At 39.6% G+C, this 23,363-nt stretch overlaps 1 pseudogene across 1 annotated transcript; it reads right to left on the bottom strand.

Moving 5' to 3' along the window:
• Positions 1–11,011: 11,011 nt before the first annotated feature.
• On the bottom strand, positions 11,012–12,904 carry LOC104658220 (annotated as a pseudogene). Its single transcript, XR_004054187.1, has one exon. The product of XR_004054187.1 is annotated as a calcineurin B homologous protein 1 pseudogene (transcript).
• Between the last annotated feature and the right edge of the window lie 10,459 nt (positions 12,905–23,363).

The raw sequence follows: 23,363 nt of genomic DNA on the forward strand, positions 1-23,363 counted from the left end.
ACTTACTCAAGGTCGTATAGCAAAGTGACAGGGCTGGAATTTGCAGCCAGGTCTACCTGACCCTAAAGTTTATTTTCACATGGAAGTTCATCCTTTCCAAATTTCTTTCAATATTTCATGCAAAAATATAGATTTCCATTTTCAAGTTTGTGTCCTTTAATACATAGCTACATGAAACTGCTTCTTTTATATTATCATAAATAACAAATATATCTTCTGCCATATTTAGTTCTTTCTTCATTCAATTTGAGATAAACATATTTTGCCTAAAGGTTTTATTGGCATTTGCAAGAAACTCAAAGTCTGTACTTAAATTAAGATCTATAAACAGAAGCCAGATCAAATCACAGAATAAAGAGATTCCCAGTGCTGGGTATGGATCTGTCTTGATCTAAATTTGGATTTCAATCATTGTAACCCATCTTTATACATTCCTTCCTTCATTCAATAAATATTTATTGAATGCTGTATGAGTTAGTCATGGAGCCTGCCTTCAAGGAGCTTAGGGTTCAATAGGAAAGAGAGATATACAAAAAGACCTATAATTCCAGGCAAGAAACAGTAGGTGCTAGAAGAAAAATAGGGAGAAAATGCTGGGGAGTCTCAAGGGTGGCCGTTACTTCCTACTGAGGAGCAAAGGATCAAAGAAGGCTTTGGGGGAAAATGGCCTCCTCTATTAACTGCTCCATCCAAGTGCAAACTATTCATGAATTTGTTTTAAAATGCAGCAGGTCCCCGGATAATGTCGTTTCGTTCAACATTGTTACAATGTTGATGAGAAACAAAATGGACTCCGTGCCAGGGCCCCTGTCTGTGTGGCGTTTGCGTGTTCTCCCCATGTCTGCATGGGTTTTCTCTGGGTACTCCTACTTCAGTTTCCTCCCACATCCCAAGATGTGCACATCAGGTGAACGGGTGCATCTAAATGGTCCCCATGTGAATGAGTATTGGAGTGTGTGTGAATGCACTCTGTGATGGGATGGTGTCCTGTCCAGGGCTGGTTTCCATCTCTGTGTTCCGAGGTGCTGACACAGGCTCCAACCACCTGTGACCCTGAACTGGAATATGCAGGTTGGAAAATGAATAAATGAATACAAGTTATTATAAAATAAAAATCTGAAAAGTGTTCAATAATCACACAAATGCACAGCAACAAATGATGCAGCACAAAAGCACTTAGCAAGCCCACCAGATTTGTCCTTGTTTGATTTTGAACTGTATTGGTGGGAGAAGATGCTCCTTACGATTTGTGCTTTGCAAACATTTATTCTTTGATTTAACCCACTACCTCTGTGACTACCATCACTCAGTGATTCACCAAAATTGGGTAGTTACTTTGTTTCTATTAATCTTCCTTAAATGTAGGGATGGCTCACGTTTATTTCAGTGTTTAATATTAGAAGTGTTTAGGGTCTTTATTTATAAATCTGGTGATGTTTCTGTGACCAGAAATATGCCATAGAAACTTAACTCTTTTTTAAAAATGTTATTTTTATACATTTAGGGGGTACAGGTGCAGATTTCTTACATGTATATATTGCATAGTGGTGAAGTCTGGGCTCTTAGTACATTTTCAACCCTCACACCTCTCCTACCTCTGACATTTTGGGGTCTCCAGTGTTTGTTATTCCACTCTGTGTGTTCATGTGCACCCACTGTTTAGCTTCCACATGCAAATGAGAACAGGGGGTATATGACCTTCTATTTCTGAGTTATTTCACTGAGGATAATGGCCTCCAGTTCTATCCATGTTGCTGCAAAAGACATGATTTCATTCTTTCTTTATAACTGAGTATTCCATGGTGTATATACACCTCATCTTTATCCAGTCCTCCATTGTTGATTCCGTATGTTTGCTACTGTGAATAGTGCTACAATAAACATGTGAATGCCGGTATCTTTTTGATGTAATGATTTATTCCCTTTGGGAATATACCCAGTAGTGGAATTGCTGACTGGAATGGTAATTCTATTTTTAGGGATGTAACTCTTGTTTATATATCAATTACCCTATGGCAAAATTGGTTTTCTTACACATTGTTTCTCAGTTTCCAAGAACCTATGGGTGAAGTTAAGTGAAGACTTGCTGTGTAATAAAGGGGTGAATAGGTGGGGCTGGCTGTAAATGAAATAGGACTGACCATAAGTTGATCATGTGAAAGCTAAGTGATGGCAGTACATAGAACTTCATTACACTAGTGTGTCTGCTTTAGGATATGTTTGAAATTTTGCATTATAAAAAGTTAAAATGTTGCACAAGCTAACTTACCTGTAGGACTTCCACAAGTCATTTACACGTACACATGTAAGTGGCTACAGAATGTATGATAATGGTTTGGGCCTGGAGGGACATTAGTGACCACCAGAGTGAAATGAACTGACTCTCCCTGTCTCCCCCTCCATACACACAAGCCTACTCAACAAGATCTCTTTAATGTAAAGCCACAAGTCAGAAAGGGTGAACACAGGGTAATAACCCAAGGACTTGCCTAGTAGCAATGCCTACCTCTGGGCAAGGACTGGGCACATATCCTCATGAAAACAATTCATGTATGTTTGAAAGAAAATTGAATTCAGTACAATTGATAACGTTCAGAGGCTTCAGGGGATCTGCAGACGTGGACTCATGGAGCATTGGAGTGTGTGTGAATACACTCTGTGATGGGATGGAGATTTTACACATAGGCCCAGGGAACGACATGGTATCAATCTGTCTCATGTAGGTGAGGCAAAAGCATTCAATACTGCATCGACCCAAGAGTTCTCACTGGCTCTATGTAGCACAAACCCCCAGAATATTCAGGTGTGTTATGTAGTGATTTCTATTGAATGCGATATAATTTTGTTATAGTTATTATGCATGTCACTTAATTCACATACTCTCAGGCCTACCAAGAATGGAGAAGAAAGGGTGAAGGATACAGTTCAGCCACCTGGCAGCATTCCATAAAAACTGGGCCGATTCATGAAATGTTACAGTGGGGGAGGTACTCAAAATACTTTTTGCACACTTTTGAAGATGAGAGAGTATATCTGTCTTAGATATTCTGCCCAGATATGTTACTAGCATCAGGATGTTTTGGGGAGGCAGTGCCACTCTGACTCCAACCCCAAATTAAAATTACAGCAGGCAAAATTGGAGTGTCACATGCTACTTTAATTCTGTATTGCGGTACTTCAGTGGCTCCTCATCTGAAAGTGCATAATTATTTTCAAACTATCATATATCATTTCATGGTTAAATTAGATTATCAGCTAGAACTTCCAGCGGGATTGGAATTCTACATGCAAACTAGATTTCAATCCCTATTTATGATCATTTTGGACAACTTTGTTTCCTAAACCCTCAGAGCAACTACTTCCCTGGGTAACCTTAAGGCACTGGGAAATATCCAAATGGAAGAGATCAGTGCTGTTTTTTTATGGTATGTTTGCAAAAGACATATTTTGTCTATGTCAGAAACCTAGCTATTCGGTAGGGATATATTTTTCCAAGAACATCTCAAAATATTTCTTTAAGAAAATGTAATTCATCTGACTACTTTCCTCTTAATTACACCCAGCTGTGTGGGTGTGTATGTGTGTGATGTGTGTGTGCATATATGTGTTTTCTATACCTTATTTCAATAACAGAGAAGGAAGCTCTTAAGGGCACCTCTGCCTTACACACTGTGAGTCAAAATGACTTGGAAACTCCCTGGCTGTACTGTGATCAGTTCAACTTTCCGTTTTGACAGCTTTAATAATTCTAAGCCACGATGCTCCTGATATTCTTCTTTCTACAGAGAAACAGTTGTTTTGCTTACATATGTAGTCAGTATGATAATTATCTAAAGTTGTTCCTACCAACCTTGTTTGATCTCTGTAGTGTCAACTGATAAAATCCATCCATTTGGTAGAGCCAAACATCTTTTAGATCTCAGGTCAGAGGTCATTTCCTGGTGGACAATCAGAAGACTTTAAAGAGGTTACAAAGCCTGGACTTCCTCACAGAAATCACCACACAGGATAATCTTACAACCTTCAGTTCTTCTAATTTCTACCAGCTGTGTGATTATTTGATTGGTATCCATGTATTCCATGAGACTATATAAATCCCATGAGAGTAGGGCCTTGGTCAGTTTTGCTCACCATTATATTCTCCGTGCCTGGAACAAAGAAGGCCATCAATAAATATTTGTAGAATTAATAAACAAATGTAAAAATATGTATAAATACGTCCATGAATAAGTGAGTAAATTACAGAAATTTTGCAGTTTTTATCAATAACAGTTTAGAACTGCACTGTTCAATACAGTAGCCACTAGCCATATGTGAGTATTTAAATTTACCCTTAAATTAATTAAAATTAGTAAAACTAAAAATCCACTTCCTCAGTTGCACTAGCCACATTTCAGATGCTCAATAGTCACACATTGCTGTTCACTACTATATTTGACAGTGCACAATATGCAGCATTTCCATCATTGTAGAAAATTCTACTAGCACAACTCAAGCAATTCTAAAATTCTAGCCCAAAGACAGCATTATTTTTCCAAAATGAGTCAGATCATTATTATTGGTGCCTTTGATAATATTAATTGTGCAACTTAAACCTCTTTCCTCTAAAACTATTCCCCCTTGATGACTGAGCTTAAGCCAAATATTTCACCTCTTTTTCTTTTAAAATAAATAACAAATAATTTGTCTGCTTTGATTTGTAAGGGTCTATATATAGTTTTATATGCTTTCCTGAGTACTCAAAAGAATCCTTGAAATTGGGAATATATACTTTTCTAAAAGTGCATTTTTTACACAGGCCAGGCCTCTATGCACTATCCCTTGGATAAAAATGGGAAAGATATAATGTGCTCTAGAAGCCATCATTAGTGTATGAGGAATTGGGATTTGTATTAATTTCCCTAATTATGTTAAGTGCATGATTGCAGACATTCTGGAATTGTAATTGTGTGTAAATTGATATAGTTTTCCAAATGAATAATATTCAATATGTTTGGTGAGATTCTTTAATTTCAACAATTAAGCTTTTTTTTAAATTGAAGACTCTATTTACAGTCATCTCATTCTGTAAACTGTAAACAAGTATTTTGTTTGTGAAAGCAAAAATCAGAACATTGCCAGGAGTTAGGAGAACAAAATTATAACATTTATACTTAATTTAAAGCAATAATTTGATTTAAATACCCATACAAGCAAAAGCATCTTTAATTATATAAGTTTCAGAAAAAGCATAAGAGAATGGTGAAGATATAAAGGAATGGGGCAGATGCTCAGATTCAGGTACACATACCAGGAAACTGAGCACACTAGAAGAAATTTACAAATGTAAATTCCTACGAGGTTTCTGTTATAAAGAGCAAGATTTTATGTCTCCTTTTAGCGATCTAGACTCTATAATCCCATTTATCTCCATATCTTTATAAAAAAGGAAGATTCTATTCAATAAATCTATGGATACCTTAACTACACCCAGGTGTTTTAAATTATGCCACAAATTTTTGTCAATCTTTATCATAAAATACCAAATCAAGCTTTTGCTTGTCAACATAGCTAAAACATTATGATTTATCATATAGTACCTTCAAGTTTTCATACCACATGTGTTCCAAACTCTAGGAAATCAAATATTTCCCTAATACCACACTTTAAAACTTCAAGCCCTACAAATTGATAAGTACACAATTAACCCTTTTTCAAGTGTATTTGCAGAGATTGCACCTGTGCCTACTTATGAACAAATCTTAAGTTTTCTGTTTCACTCTGTCAGTGCTTAGCCTTTATGTCTCAGGATTTTTCACTTACAAAATGTATGTAACATTTGACAAAGGTGAAATTGTATGGTTTCATCACTTGGTTTTTTGAGCAATTCAGGTCTTGCTTCCAACTACTTCTACTTTTTGTTGGCTTGAGCAAGGCTACTTTGTCAAACACTGCCTCATACCAACTGAAGGTAAACCTAGCAGTTGTCAGAATGCCACACAAGTTTATCCATAAAGAACTTTTAGGAATGAGCTGGGAAGGAAGGGGTCAGATGAGTAGAAATAGAATTGGGAAGGTTCATGCCCCTTGTCTCTGTTGATTTCCATGTGGAAATTCAGGACCAGCCAATCCCTTTGAAATCTGTCCTAGAAATCATGACTCTGCAGGAGTTGGAAGCTCACATGCTTTCTAGATTGCGGCATGTAGCATCAATAAGTGAAGGAAGGCTCAGAGAGAGATAAGGAGAGATGATTAGAAACTGTGATAAGCCCCTTCTGAAAACATTTAGATTTTCTTTTTTCTTTCTAAGTTTTAAAAGATTGCGCAAGCCCACTCTGTACAATCTGTAGAGCTGCCAATTTGGAGTTTCTGCTTTAGGAGACAACTGGAGCTTAGGGCTAGGGTAAGAGAACTACTGGCTGTAATTAATTTAAGGAACTTTTTATTCCAGTAAAAGTCACAGGCCATGCTTTAAAGAGGACTAGGAGTCTATTTGGAGCAAGTTTTTCATGTTTTAGGTTGTAAAATTGTATCCGATTATAAGCCAACTTTAACCTTTCTTCAGCTTTTCTCCATCTCTCTTCCCAACTACTTCTTTTTGTTGGCTTGAGCAAGGCTACTTTGTCAAACACTGCCTCATACCAAGTTCTTTCTGACCACTGGTCTTATTTCAAACCATACAGGGCAGATTTATAATTTGCCCAAATTTTGTGTGAAACTATAACAACAAAAAAGGAACTATAACAATAAAAAAGATCTGTTGTAAGTTTTGAAGGTGCTGTGTTTCTGAAGATAATCTTCCTACAGGAGGTATTCCTATTCTTAATGGGAACAGAGTATTTGAAATGGTGGGTTTACATTACTCCAGTGTAAACTGGCACTGTGTTTAATCCTGTGTAATTTGGAAGCAAGTAAATAATCTCTCTACCTCAGTTTCCTCATGTTTTAATGTGAATGATGATGGTCACAAGATTGCTATAAGTATCATGTGTGCTAAAGCATGTAAAAGTATATTGTGTTACCTACTAAGTGTTCAATAAATACCTATTTTATTGTTACACATCCCACAATCATTCACTAATTATCCTGAACATTGATGATACATACCAATGTATCTGATAAATTTGGCAATGGGCATTGATAAATTTGATAATTGTGCTTAGGTAGAAGAGTATAATGAGAGGAAATGGATTGAAAGCAAAGCATAAATGACAGCATTTATTGGGTGCTTACTATGTGTCAGACTGTGATTAGTGCTTTCTTTGCATGTATTAAATTTCATTTACTTTCCACAACATCCCCAAGAGCTATGAACTCTGAATAACTAAATTTTTTAAATGATTCACGTGGTGATTTTTACTCCTCCAATCAGTTAAGCTAGACCTAGGTTCTCCAGAATCCTCTCCCCCATATGATTCTGGGGTTGATTTTGCCAAAAGTAGAATTTGCAGGAGATTTGGAAGACAGAAGTAAAGCAGCAGCCATTACTCTCTGAAGATCGTCATCGTTCGATACAGCAGTGGGCGGACATAGAGGTGCCAGTGGGCTCCAGTTGTCTGCTCTCCTCCACTCTACATCCTGCCATTTTGGGGGGCCTCTGGCACCGCTGATTAATTGCAGTGCCGCCTTATACTTGAATGTGAACCTTCTGCGGCAACAGCCCCCCATAGATTTCTCCACCAGCTCCCTATTCACAGTCCTATTTCAGCAGCTGGGCATGTCTGCCTTCTCAGGTGAACTGATGGGTGGCCCCTCTGATCTTCTAGCTCCCCCTTCAGACCCTCTCCTCCCCAGTGCCTCCCATAGTAGCATCTCTGTTTCTCTGGTTGAACCCTGATTGATACACATGTTTAAGATGAAGTAGCTTACCCCAGTTTGAATGGCAGAACCGACATTGGAAGCCTTAATCAGCTTCCAGAGCCCATGCTCTTCATAATCACAAGGCAGCATTGTCTGAAGGAGAGAGGAGTAAGAAGGAGATAAGGAAGAAAGAAAAGAGAGAAAGCCCAAAGCCTATAGAGAAAGAGGAAGGAAGCAGAAAACAAAAAGGCAAAGAGGATAGAGAAGGCAGGAGGGAGAACTAGATGATAAGCAATGGGGAGTTGGAGAAAAGTGAAGAGGAATAAAAAATAAAGGGAGGTAGGATAGTACATTGCCAGCTCTACTTGCTCTGACAATGCTTTAGCACAAAGGGGGGAATTTTAAGCATGGATAATATATGCCACAGGACTGCAGAGCTCAGGTGTGGAGGAAGCAAGTTTCTTTTGGTTTTACTCTTCTATTAGGAACTAAATCTAACTTTTCATAAAAGTTTTTTTTTTTTTAACAGAAGACCTAATAATTTCTCTAAGTATTCACTCTTTTTTTTTAGCCATTTTTAATCTGTTTTTTACAACCTTACATAAGCCAGTGATAAATAACAACTTGCAAAGCACAATCTTTACTACAGATTTTACCCCCGTTGAGAAATAAAATAAAATCTGTTTTATGCAACAGAACAACGGCTAATAACTTAATTATAGATCATCATGTTCAACTGGGGTAGTTATCAATTTAACTCTATTATTCAACAAGAGAGATGTGGCAAATTTTGCACATAATTCCAAAATAGAGGTGTGAAATATCATTTTCCCATGTGACTATTTGGTTTAACCTAGATATTTACTATGTATAATATTACAGCTGCCAGGGAGACATTGAAATTAAAAACAAGATAAAATCTTGTTGAGTTTTATTTTCTACTTTGAGGCAGCTAACTTTTAAAATATCCTGCCCAGGGTACAGGAAGTGCTCCTCAGATGTCCTGATATGCATGGAGGCAAGAGGACATTATGCCTGATTTAAGGACAGATCACCTCACCCACTGTCATCCTGCATGACTGCTCATGCACTGTTCCTGACTTGCATTTTAAGCACTGGTCAGTTTGCTTTTGGCAAGAGCATGCTAGAGCAGGTTTTATGAGAGGACAGTGATAGAAGGTATGACAATCTTATCCCAAAATGCCCCTTCTCTCCTTAAGGCCTTGTCTCTCCTTGAAGCTCCAAGATGCCACAGTCCCTGACCAAGGGATCAAGCTGTAGAGGGAGAAGGGGACACCAAACTTGCTCTTACCGTGGATTACCTTCTTCCTGTCCCAAGATGGGGTTGGGTAGGGCAGGCCTGGCTCAATATATATCTTAAAAGACTCTCATCTAAATTTACTTCACTAAATGGCAGCGAGTTTTGCCCCTTAAGAGGCTACTCCAGATTCAGAATGGTATCAGAAGGCAAAAATTGGATTTTTAAATTTTTATTATAAATAATATAGTGACAAATTATGATTATTATATATGCAACATATATAACTAAATATATAGTTATAGATAATATGTACTACTATCTACAACTATAATAGTAATATATACTATTATCTATAACTATATATTTTATAATATATAAATATATTTTTATAATAAAGTGATATATGTAACATATCATTATATTATATAAATTATAACAAACAATTTTTAATTATTTATTATCACTGTGAATCAGAAGAGGCAATGTTAGTTCCCTGAGACGTCTGGGGCTGGGCCTGGAGAATCACCCTCAAGCCCACTCCCTCAGCCATCATCACATGGAACTGCCCATAGAGCACTAATACCTCCCGCCTTTGTCTTACTTCATAAACACCTTCCCACCCTCCTTTTCCTACCGGTTCTCAGTCCTCCCAGATTCTGGCCTTCTGGTTTATTTTCTTCTCTGTCACCTCGGACATGACTCAGGTTACTGCTGCTGGAGCCCATGCCTTTCACTACCCTACTCTGCCAGGAGGCTCACTCTCTGACTAGTGATGGCTGCGGGTGAGTTCTGTTAGGATTCTTTTTTTTTTTTTGTTTCAACCACAAGTATTTATTGATGGATCGAAGATACAATTTTAATGGAACAGTAAGGCACAACCTTGGATTAAAACACTTTGCTATACAGCCAAAAGGAGGGAAAAGCTATAACCTTAGGAACTTTATGCCAATCAAGAAGCCTCTAAAGTACCTATCTAATAGATCAGTATCAGACATTCTTCCCTTTTACATCACTTGATCACAAAGTGTGACTGATACTCATAAAGAATTCCTCATTTATTCATATTTGAGCCATCCAGCCAGGCTACTCCCCTGTTCTCCACCCTTTTCCACCCTTTTGCAGTGGTATTTTTGTAGCAATCCCCTTCCTAAAGAATTACCTACATATCTTCAATAGTTTTCCAAAGCAAGGAAACAAGCAAGCAAGCAATGAGTCAGAGAAAGTCAGCCAAGGGCAGATGTGTGGATAAATAGACTCATAGACACATACACTAGGATAGCAACAGCCTGATTCACTGAAGTCTACTGACTTTGGCAGAAAAGTTGCTGTGGCTTGCTCAAAGACCTGTAATGCCACCTTAGGTTGTGCTACTAGTGCCAGACCTCTTGTTTTTAAGGGATTAGCAGTGGTCTATACAAGAAGCTAGGGAGCTAATGTAACCAGGCAGCTAATGATACAATAGTCAATGCTTTGGACATGTATTAGGAGCAGACTATGGCTGCCATTATTAACATTTGCCAAGTGTAAATTTCATAAAGAATTTTGTGACTGAGCGTGGTGGCTCATGCCTGTAATCCCAGCACTTTGGGAGGCCGAGGTCAGACGATCACCTGAGATCAGTTCAAGACCAACGTGGTCAACATGGTGAAACTCCGTCTCTACTAAAAATGCAAAAATTACCCAGGAATGGTGGCCACGTCTGTAAACTCAGCTACTTGGGAGGCTGAGGTGGGAGAATTGCTTGAACCCAGGAGGCAGAGGTTGCAGTGAGCCAAGATCACGCCACTGCACTCCAGCCTGGGCGACAGAGTGAGACTCCATCTCAAAAAAAAAAAAAAAAAAAAAAAAAAAATTGTGCAAAACTTCAAGACACTAAGGAAGCAATCTTTAAATATTTTGGACTGGGGCCAGGCGCGGTGGCTCACATGAGGTTGCAGTGAGCGGAGATCACACCATTGCACTCCAGCCTGGGCGACAGAGCAAGGCTCTGTCTCAAAAAATAAATAAATAAATAAATAAATAAATTTGGACTGGGATATTAGGCACTTCCGTAACACTAATCTTTCTACTTGGAAATGTGAAGTGGAAAACATTCCAGTGCACATAACACTGAGGCATAAACCATGCTGCAAAGGTGTGAATGCATGAGGCTTTATAGGGTGCCCAGCCTCCTTGTTAATAAAAGCCATGAGAAAGTCCCTAGGCATATTGTCAGAGCAGCCATTCTGGTAGTTACAGTGTCCCCAAACTAAGCAAACCTGTAAGCATACTGCTGGTTTTTTTTTTTTTTTAACAGTCAACATTGCACTAACAAGAGGAGCCACATAGGTACAAAGTTGAGAATCAGAGGCCAGAGGTAGAGTGATGTGGGCAAGCAGCCTAGAAGACTTGACTCCATACCTCTCACCAAGGCCACCTTTCAAAAAGGGTATCTCCACTTAGCAGCCTTTGATGACAGAGCAGAGTGCAGAGGATGGTCTCATACTTTGAGAGAAATGTTGGTTACCAAAAAGCTCCTGGAGAGGCAACATCCCAGAGGCCCATTTAATAATGAAGGTAAATAAAAACTGCCAGACCCCTGAACTATCCTGCCAAGTCAGAAATACATATATAAGGCATAGCTTGTGGTGCCAAGTAGAACAGAGGAGATTTTGAGGCTTAATGAAAGGCAGAAAGACTGCCAGAGTAAGTGAACAGTATGTTGGATGACACAGAAGTAGGAAGCAAAGAACATATAAAAAGGATAAAGCATGCTGGCAGACTCGCTGGAGGGAAAGCAGGGCTACATTCTACACCTGGTGAAAGAGCTTTGCTGGCTTGTTCTTGGCATGATTGCCTCTCTCACTTTCTCAGACTGGATGGATGTGTGGCATTCAGCGGCAGAATACGGAAGATATTTATAAATGAAGAACTAGTGAATGGATACTGAACAGAAATAGATAGGGTGTACCATTCTATAATGCCCTGTTTATACACCAAAGGCAGGTTTGTGTTGACAGAACATATTTGGGGTTGTCATGCAACAGCAGTAGTACTTTGGGAGAAGGGGAATGAGGGGGTGGAGGTAGAGTTGGTGGAAGGAGGACTTTCAAGTTCCAGTTCTTAAATACTAGACCGCAAGGAACAGTTTGGTCTCCTTTAGTGAAGAAATCGGATGCTCATTTTCTGTTCTACATCCACCTTCTCCAAAACCTTAACAAATTCTGTGAAAGATATGGCACTGTCCCCATCCTGATCAGCCTCCTGAATGGTCCTGTCTGCGATGCTGCCCAGCTGCTCATCTGAGATATTTACTCCGACCATCATGCGTAGCACCTGTAACAGCTCATCACGGGAGATCTTTTCATCTTTATGCAAATCATACAGTCGAAAAGCAAAGTGCAGTTTGTTGCTTCGGCTGTTGAGAGGTTCGGGTCCATTCACATCTTTGCTCTTTTCATTATCCTCAACGGGGCGGAAATGAGCCAAAGTTCGCATGAATCCACAGAAGTTTACCTGGTCCTCTCCCTCTGGAAAGAAGGCATTGATGATCCGGTCCCCCAATGGGTTGATGGCAAGTTCTGGAATCCTCTGGAAATCTTCCCGGCTGAGAGTCCCGTTCTCCCCTTTGTCCAGGCTGGTGAACCGGCTGTAGAGGCGAGTGATTTGACTGTGGGAAAAGGCGGTCTCCTTCTTGATCTCCTCGAGCTCTTCGTCCCGCAGTAACGTGGAGGCCCGAGAACCCATCGCCGTGCCAGGAGCTCCTCCGGGAGCAGCGGCGCCAGAAGAGAGGGCGACAGGAGGGAAGGAGGCAGGGAAGGGCGGGCTAGGGGTCAAGAAGGGAGAGGGCAGTGTTTCCACTGCGGACCCAGGAGGGAACCCAGGGGTGGTGCGCTGAGGAGGGCGGCCCCGAGGACCAGCCAATCAGGCGCGAGGCAGCGCCCGGCTCAGGAGTCGACGTCAGCGTTCTAGTTCCAGCCCCGAATTCTGTTAGGATTCTTATCCTCTATCCCAAAAAGAATGAAGGCTCCTCAAGCTTTAAACCAATTTCAGAACCACTTGGGGCAGAGATGACACATGACAGCCACTTGCTACTGCTTTAGCACTGACTTCACACCATCCCCTGGCTATGAAAGGGAATCCAGATATGCAAATAACCTATAATTATTATGTGGGTAGATTACCATAGCAATGGGTCTGGGTATTTTAGCTGCCTTAGGTTATCCCCTAACGAAGCATTTTACTCTTTGTTGCAACCAACCTTCTCACTCTGGTTCCAGCCTTCTGCCATCAGCTGAGATTTTGGTTTCTGTGAGAAGCTGGGTTGAAGAGTGTGTCTTCAAGACAAGAAGTGGTTTGTCAAGGCAAGGCCTCAATCTCAAATGTATATTATCTACACATTTTCTTCTGGACCGTCAACATATTTACTGTGCTCCCCTCCTTTACCTCCTCTTCAAGTCTCTGACAGCTTTGACCTCAGATTTGCCCCACACTGTGATTCTTCCATTTGCCCTACAGTAGTCAAGATTCTTGGATGCAGACAACTGAAATGGACTTTATCTTAAGCAGATAAGCAATCTATTGGCAGACTGATAGGTAGCTCCTAGAATTGATGAGAAGCCTGAAGAACCAGCTGCAAGAAATGAGCCAGAACCAAGAGAGATTAAGAGATCAGACAGTCAAATCTACATGTCTGCTCAGGGTACATTGGACTGCTACCACTGACAACCTCTCCCCTACCTCCACAAGACATAGAAATGACACTGGAAGTCCCGTGGACACTGTTGTCACTAGACACTGGATGCTGCTGCCACTGTCACTTCTGCCAAAATGAGTTATTTCTAGGCCTCGCTTCTCCAGTCTAGAGTTATTAGTGGTCTAGATCACATGGCATGCGCTTATTGCCACAAATATGGAAATTGAGTCACTGGCCTTGCACTTTAGTGATGGAAAGTGGACCCTATAGCTACCAATTAAGAAAGGGGTTCAACAAAGACAAAATTATTATACACCTGTACTCAGACTTTCTATTTTGGCCCAATATTTAGCCCCAGAAGACTGCAGACTCCGATTTTATGTTATGGACCAGGTTTGGGCATTCCACATTCCATGAAGCTCCAACCTGTTCCCATCCTGGTTTTCAGGGTTTACTACTCCAGCTAGACGTTTATAGCTTGTAATGACTTTGTCCCAGCAGGCATAGGCATCCCAAGTTAAGACTATTTTAGTTCCTGCTTAAAATGATCAGGTCAAATTCTGCCTCCAATATACACTTAATTTATAATGAGGCATTTGAGTACTTTGCGCCATTACCTAAGGGTTGAGAAATTATTTTTTTTGTGAGTTCTAGGGTTTGAATAAAAATATTTATTAAAGGCCTATTATGTATAGACATATTATAATTGTTACTATAATGTCATAAGTATTATCACTCATTTTTACAAATGAGGAAACTGAGGCTCAGTGAGGTTAAGTGATTTGCCCACAAAACTAGTAAAGCCAAAATTTAGATTATATTCTGATTCCTCAGCCTGTATTTTCCCGACTGTACCATGCTGCCTCACCAGAAAAACAAAGAGTTCTATAGTTACATTATTCCATATGCAGGTAGAGCTAAAATTATCCCTACCAATTTTGCTTCAGATTTTAGATGTGTGCTTACTGTTTCTTGCCTGACGATTTACTTTCTATACTTGCCTGACAGAGAAGGTAGCAGATGCACTGTGTGAGCAGAAGAAAAACAAAATGTGTCCTCATGCCAAAGTCAAAATTAACTCTAACAAGACAGAAAAGTTGAAGGCAGTTTGCTTTGTGATAGCATTTACTTTAAATTGTTCATGTTTCTACAACATTTTACAAATCATAGCTGCTATTGGGAATCTACCTTTAAAAAATTGTTTAATGAAAAGGTTTGCACATTTTTTCAGAGTAACAGTTTAACACTTCTTATTTTCTTACGCTTTTTCTTTCCCTACTTGACTCTGTGATCCATGGAGACCATATATCTTATTCATCTTTTTATCCCTAGTACCTGACAAAATGTAGGAACTCAGAATTTAATGATTTAGTGAAGGGAGGAAGGAATAACAAGCAAATTGTTATCAAGGCAATAATAGTATAAAGGAGGTCGGGCAGTCAAGGCTAAGATTTTTTCTCTCCCAACCACAGAGTTCTTTCTAGTCCTCTATCAATCTCCTTAATAGGACAGGAGTCTCTTTCCTGAAGTGTAAAGGGTACTTAAAAGGAGGTAGGTTCAAATTCAGCTAACACCCACTGGGCATCTGCTGTGTGTCAGGAGCTTTTCATCTACAATATCTTAGGTGAAACATCTAATAAGCTCATAGCTATTATTATCTCCACTTTTCAGATGAAAACCCTTGGGCTCAGAGAGGTTAAATGCTTTGCCCAAGGTTACACAGCTAATTAAGGGCAGGGTTGGAAGTCAAACCTGGTCTCAGTGAAAGCTCAGCCCTCATTCTGCTCCTGCACTGCTCCGTCCCCATAGTGCATCAACCCATGTACAGTCATATGTTGTTTAACAACCCGAATACCTTCTGAGAAATACATCGTCAGGCAATTTTGTCATTGTGTGAACATCATAGAGTGTGCTTACACAAAACTAGATGGTATAGCTTACTATGCACCTAGGCCATATGGGATAGCCTATTGCTCCTAGGCTACAAACCTGTACAGCATGCTACAGCCTACTGAATACTGGAGGCAATTGTAATACCATGGTAAGTATTTGTGTATCTAAACATAAAAATGATACAGTAAAAATATGATATTATAATCTTATGGGACCACCATCATATATGCAGCCTGTTGTTGACCAAAATACTGTTATGTGGTGTATAACTGTATCATATTTCAGTAGAATTTTTGACACATATTTTTCACAGCTTAGCAGCCCTGCAATAGAGATGAGTTTTATAAATAATAGTCTCTTAAAGTATATGAATTATGGTCATGGTTTCCCAAAACATATTAAGTCCACCATCCCTATTCTGTACCACTACCTCTAACCAAGAGTTAGTGTTGGAGACCACCATCCTGTTTGTACTGTTAAAAGGAATCAGGAATGACCTGTTATAATTTAAAGACTGTTAGGAAGATATCTCTGATTTTAAAAAATCTATCTATCTATCTATCTATCTATCTATCTATCTATCTATCTATATATATTTTTGTTTTCAGATAACTCCCGAAACCTGTAACTCAGTGTATAGTCACTTAATTGGCTTATTTGCTGTTAACCCCCTAATGGAGATAACTTCAGAGGCAGCAACAGTTTTGACTGAGAGTTAGATGCAGATCAATCGGGGCACTGAAGCCATTTGAGAGGACAATGGAGTACTTTGGAAAATATAAAAGGTGCCTCAAAAGAAGGTTAAACAAGAAAGGATGGGGTTGAGGAGTGGAGTTTAAAATGGTAGTAAGCATTTTAAGAAGGTAAATAAATAAATATACACCAAACACAGACTACCTTACATTAAAAAAAAGTATTCATAAAGAGACAATAGCCACTAGGATGGTGACATTAAGAATAAAGGGAAGCTCTAATTTCACATTTATGAGTTAACCAAATGCCAAGGTAAAGTGAAATAGTCCATAAATTGTATTTTAACATCAAAACAATGTTAAGTCACTGATTATTACATTGTTCTAAGAAAAAATTATTGCCTGTTGTATGTGTTATCAACCAAAAACATTTCTCAAAGTTGACTATTTAGTTCATGACCAAGAAGTATCCAAAAGGCAAGAAATCTGCATTTGACCTAGGGTCCAGTTCCTGTCTCATCTAGGAAGACTTCTCAGTTCAACAAAAATTTTGTCCCAACCCAGAAGCCACTGGCCAATTTCCAGGTCAATACCGAGACATTTGTATAACCAGTTCTAGACCCAGCAGTCACAGTGACAGAATGATAGCCTCTCTTTCGCTGACCTGAAAAGTCTGTATCCCAGTTTACTGAACAGGCCAATATGGTGCCTACCATAGTGACAGCTCCTGTCTAACAGGACTCCAACCCACAGCTCCTGTTAGGAGGAAGAGGCCCCAAGATTTCCTCAAGGATACATGGCCATGTTTTGTATTTCAGGACCCAACTCCATGGATGTTGCTAATTGGACCAGAGGAAGGTACCTGAAAGTACATTTTAGGCTCCCCAGTAGCCTATGAAGTAGTCTGGTTCAAGAGCACTTTCTGATTCAGTATCCAAATTGTACTTACTGGGTTGTATCTATTTGCAAGATATGTAAAATTTAATGATGCAAAAAAAGACAACTGGCAATTGGAAGTAGAAGCAGAAGTAGACACAGAAAGGAGATGATCTAAAGGGAGAAGATAAGTTACTTTAGTGGTGGAGCAGTAAATCAACAATAATCCTAAATAACCTTCCAGCTCTATTTTCTGAGACAGCTGGCTGTGTTTCCTGTTTTTCCTGAGATATATGATTTATTCAGATTTTCCTGAGTTCTCCTGAACCCAATGCATGAGTTCGAAGTGCCTAATTTTGTGGTGGTAATAAGTAACATGAATATTTCAGAGTTTAACACAACAAAAGGTTATTTCCTTTTTGCAGAAAAATCTGCCCCAAGTCTGGGACAGTGTCTAGGATTTATATCCTTCAATGTCACAGACCGTTTCTAGCTGGGAACTGATCACTGGCTCTTAAAAACTTCTTCCTACATGTGATATATTACTTCTACTCCCAACCAATTGCCTGGAGCTCATCATAGGGTTCACCCAATTGCAAAGGAACTAAGAAATGTGATTTTCCAAGTACTGAGAAGAAGAAAACTGGATATATGGGTGAATCAGTGGGATACCTTGCTACCATCCCTTTAACCCTTCATTGTGACCTTATGTTAATCATTTTAGCTCCTCCTACACATCAGTGAAACCCGTCAGGTAGTATTACATTCATGTGATTTACTTGCCTTTGATTCACTCTGAGGCACACCTAGACACACACCTCTTGCCACTAGCAAATTTGATGCCTCATGATAAATAAAATTTATAGCAAGCAGGGACTTGCATTGTTGAGTAGATGATTTCAGCTGGTTTTTTTTTTTTTCCTTCTAAAATAAGAATAGTAGCAGAGAATGATGGATTTCTGCCATGTGGGGGAAAAGAAAGATTATGAGAGCTATTGAGATCATCTCAGTAGGACCAAACTACTATAATTTATTTCTTTGCAAGTTATTATAGTTGGGTAAATTCAATCCAAAAAGAAGAAAAAGAGGAAGGAAGCTAAAATTTACCGAGTATCTACTATATGCCATCACTTCACACAGGTATTATCTCATTTATTTACCACCGAGCAGTATCTGTGGGCTAGATAGTGCTGCTTTTCAGGTAATTAAACTGAGACATGAAGAAGTTATATGATTTGGCCAAAATCACACAGTTAGTACATGGTGCTCCAAGAATTCAACCCAGGTTTCTAAATCCAGACCTCCAAATCCATGCTTCTCATAATTTCATGAAGCATGAAAAGCAACAAACCTAAAATACACCCTAGGAGAGATGACCCAGATTTTCTGGGGCTATTCCAAAAAGAAATAATGTTCAGGAAGGGCTGAGCTGATTTTAGGAAAGCCCCCAAAGCTTTTGAAGATAGAAATCTCTCATGCATTCATTTATGCTTTCATTTATTCAAACAAATTTAATGAGTCAGGGTAAAAAGGAAATAAGGATAAAAAGACAAGATTGAAATCCCTGTTCTCTAGTTTGCTCACTATATTTAGGCATAGACCAATAAGTAAACAGACAGACAATTATTATACGGGTGGGGGGTAAGAGCTGTGAGAAGAGAAACAGACAGACAATTATGATGGGGTGGGGGTTAAGAGCTGTGATAAGAGTAGGCAAGTGGTATTAAGAGTCCTAACCCGGCCGGGCGCGGTGGCTCAAGCCTGTAATCCCAGCACTTTGGGAGGCCGAGACGGGTGGATCACGAGGTCAGGAGATCGAGCCCATCCTGGCCTACACGGTGAAACCCCGTCTCTACTAAAAAATACAAAAAACTAGCCGGGCGAGGTGGTGGGCGCCTGTAGTCCCAGCTACACGGGAGGCTGAGGCAGGAGAATGGCGTAAACCCAGGAGGCGGAGCTTGCAGTGAGCCGAGATCACACCACTGCACTCCAGCCTGGGTGACAGAGCGAGACTCCGTCTCAAAAGAAAAAAAAAAGAGTCCTAACCCAGTGCTGCTCTTCAGTTCCCTGGGAAAAAGACTCAGAGATATGTTTGTGTGCAGGAGGCTTGCTTTCAGAATTAGCACCTATAGGGGGAAGTGAAAACAGCTGAACTGGGCAAAAGGAGAAGTGGGATTATGATGTAGTTGCCACAAAGTCCTCAGCCTTTCTATGGGAGAATTATGGAGCTACAATGGCCTACAGAGTTGTCCCCACTGGAGCAATGGGACCAGGCTTATAAAAGTATAAATTTCTGAATCAACTAATCATTGTAGTCTTTCCTGGGCTGGCTCTAGGAAGGAAAGCATGACCTTAAGCTCTCTTCAAACAAGGGCAATCTCTAGAACTAAGTGTTGCCAAGATCTATCCATTACCAACACTCCCAGCAGTTAGTGATATCTGTGCTTCAGTCCCGAGGAGATAGAGAAATGCAAGCAGCACACCATGGCATCCATATACCCACCTCCAGGGAAGATTTCCTGGAGAAGACGGCCTTGGAGCTGAGTCCTAAAGAACTGGTAGGAGTTGTCCAGGAGAATGCCACATACAAAGCTATGGTGGGTCTGAAGAGAGTGTGTCCAGGGAGGTTTATCACGTGTGTGGAAACACATACTGCATAAAGGAAAGTAGCAAATGCTGAGGTTGAAAAGATGAGTAGAGGCCAGGTCCTGCAGAACCATGGCATGTTCTGCTAAGAGATTTGGATTTTTTCCTGATGGCAAAGGGGAGGCATTTGAAAACTATTCAGAAAGTGACATAATTGGATTTGCTTTGTAGAAAGATCATTCTGGCAGCAAGTGGGGATTTCGTTCGATGGGGATAAAACTGAAGGAAGAGAAGCAGACTCATCAGGAGGCTGTGACGTGGTAATCCCAGAAAAAAAGAATAATACTTGAGCTGACAAGTAGCAGTAATGGTGAGAATGGATGGATAGAAGAACACAGATTCCAGGGATATTAAGTGGGTAAAACCGAGAAAACTTAAGAAATCAACTGCATGTTATGGGTAGGAAAACTTAGACTTAAGAATGACTCAGGTTGGTTCCAACTATTTGTTGATACAAATCTGGAGGGAAAGACGGTAAGTTCAGTTTTGAACACCTTGTCTGTGGAACTTTAATGTAAAGATCTCCGGCAACCCTTTTTCTAAAGCTCAGGAGAGAAATAAGAGTTGGATAAAAAGTCAGAGTCAATACAGGTGGAAGCCACGGGAATACATGAGATCACTGAAGGAACATATACTTTTGAGTGTACAGAGACATAGGAGAAAAACAATGTTTAAGGTAGACAGGAGTCCACAAAAGTGCTAGAAATGTACAAAAAAATTGCTAGAAATGTAGGTAGAAAATCAAAAGAGGAAAATAAGAAGTGAAAAGAAGAGAGAGTATCAAAAAGTACCAAGTGCAGTTAAATGCCACTAAAAGAAAAAGGAAGACAATCTTCCAGAATATTGAGGAAGTAGAGGGTCATGAGTGACCTTGGCAAGGAATGTTTCAATGACATGGAGAAGACGGGTCATAATAGAGAACACAGAAAACACAGATGAACCTTGAAGACATTCTGCTAAGTGAAATAAGCCAGTCACGAAACGACAAACTATACGATTCCACTTACAAGAGGCACTGAAACTTTTCAAACTCATAGAGACAGAAAGTAGAATGGTGGCTGCCAGAGGTTAGGTAGAGGCAGAATAGAAAGTTATTGTTTAATGAGTAGAGGGTTTCCATTTGGGAAGATGAAAAAGTTCTGGAAATGGATTGTGGTGATGGTTGCAAAATAGTGTGAATGTACTTAACGCCACATAACTGTACACTTAAAAACAGTTACAATGGAAAGTTTTATGTATATTTTAGTACAATAAGAGAGAGATACTAAAGAAATGAAAGAGAGATAAGAAAATGCAAGGACTGAATGTAGCCCCCTCTCAAGAAACTTGAATAAGAAGAGAAGGAGAAACAGACTAATAGCTAGAGAAGGGGGTAGGGTCGAGGGGTGCATTTTTGGGAGACAGCCAGTGGAGAGGGAGATATTAAAGGTACAGCAAAGAGAGATGCAGTACTGTGGGCTGAGCAAGACGAAATGATGTTGAAACAGGGCCTTGAGAGCTGCCTCTGAATCCCTTTCTAGTGAACACTGAGGGAGGTAGGATGACATAATAGAAGCATGATCGTAAACACTGGCAAAAGGTCTTGCTCTGCCTAGATGAACTTAAATTGGGAATATTTGGGAAACCACTAATGCTCTCTTTAAGTTTAAAAACAATATCCAGTTCATTGTGACTTTTAAACCCCGATAATGGCCCACACAAGTCATTTAAAGATCAAATTGATCACATAATGTAGTGCTTCATGTACAATGAATACAATGAACAATATTATCATTGCTTCCATTGCAATAGGTAAGTTTTTATTTTCCAATTACATGTTAGATGATGTTTTATTCAAGAAAAGGAAAAGAGATTTATGAATTTTGAAGCTCACTATCAAATTTCAAGAGAGGAATACTGTGTAAACATGGCTTTTTTTTTTTTTTTTTTTTGAGACGGAGTCTCGCTCTGTGGCCCGGGCTGGAGTGCAGTGGCCGGATCTCAGCTCACTGCAAGCTCCGCCTCCCGGGTTCACGCCATTCTCCTGCCTCAGCCTCCCGAGTAGCTGGGACTACAGGCTCCCGCCACCTCGCCCGGCTAGTTTTTTTTTTTTTTTTTTTTTGTATTTTTTAGTAGAGACAGGGTTTCACCATGTTAGCCAGGATGGTCTCGATCTCCTGACCTTGTGATCCGCTCGCCTCGGCCTCCCAAAGTGCTGGGATTACAGGCTTGAGCCACCGCGCCCGGCCTTTTTTTTTTTTTTAATGGAGTCTCACTGTGTCTCCCAGGCTGGAGTGCAATGGCACGATCTCAGCTCGCTGCAACCTCCGCCTCCCAGGTTCAAGCGATTCTCCTGCCTCAGCTTCCTGAGTAACTGGGACTACAGGCGCCTGCCACCACACCCGGCTAATTTTTGTATTTTTAGCAGAGACGGGGTTTCTCCATGTTGACCAGGATGGTGTGGATCTCCTGACCTCGTGATCTGCTGACCTCTGCCTCCCAAAGTGCTGGGATTACAGGCATGAGCCACTGTACCTGGACAAAACGTGGCATTCTTAAATATCTTTCTAATTAAATTTGAATTTGCTGTGTGTTATTTTCATGGTATATTATTTAAAATACCTACAAGAAAAATATATACAAATCATGGAATCCTTTGAGTCAAAGAAAAAAATAGTTAAACAAAAGAGTAAATTATTTTTTCCAGAGTGAGAAAAGTGGGAAGGAGTTTCTTTAGAAGTGCCACATCTAATTCACATATTTTAGGTCTGTCTAAATGGTCCCTGCAAATTATCATCACACATATGAAAAATAATGCTCAAATACTGCACTGTATTTTCTTCTGTCTAGACATAAAAGTTTAGAAATTACAAATATAGGAATCCTTAACATATCTATTCATGAACATGCACATACACTCAAAGTGCCTGTGGAAGATTTGGCTGTTGGTTATGGTTAAATGAATTTGCATAATTTCTTAGTTATATAAAGATACAAGACCAGGAAATCAGATACAAACAGAAATGCTCTCGATTTCAGAGCTCTTACATGAATTGAGTGTTGGGTTTTCTGTGGCAACCTTTAGAATCCCATCTCAGATACATGTATGATCTCATCATTAAAAGAAACCTTCAGAGTCATAATATGAGTCCATAATAATGATACTAATATACACATAATCTGCACAACTATATACATTAATCCCAGAGAACAAATTTTAAAATCCTGATTTTATATATAAGAAGTATGTCACAACCGCCACAAAATGTATGCAACCCAAGTATTACACAAAAGCAAGTATGTTTTAGGAGCTACCTATACTGTACCCAAAGAATAGGCATTAGGATATTAGGGATATGCCACTTTAAAAATGAAAGATGGCATTGTCCTCTGAGGTCTAAAACATATGAACCAATTAAAAGTTGTAAGAACAAAAAGAAAGGAAATTAAAAGACTCGTCTTTTCTAAAAGGATGTCAAACAAGTGAAGATAAGGTCTCCTTTCAACATTCTCTTTAATAAGCAAGAAATAGGGATGTCCTGTATTTACACCATTACTGCTA

This window comes from Rhinopithecus roxellana, chromosome 17 (genome assembly GCF_007565055.1).
Source record: "Rhinopithecus roxellana isolate Shanxi Qingling chromosome 17, ASM756505v1, whole genome shotgun sequence".
Taxonomy (NCBI): domain Eukaryota; kingdom Metazoa; phylum Chordata; class Mammalia; order Primates; family Cercopithecidae; genus Rhinopithecus; species Rhinopithecus roxellana.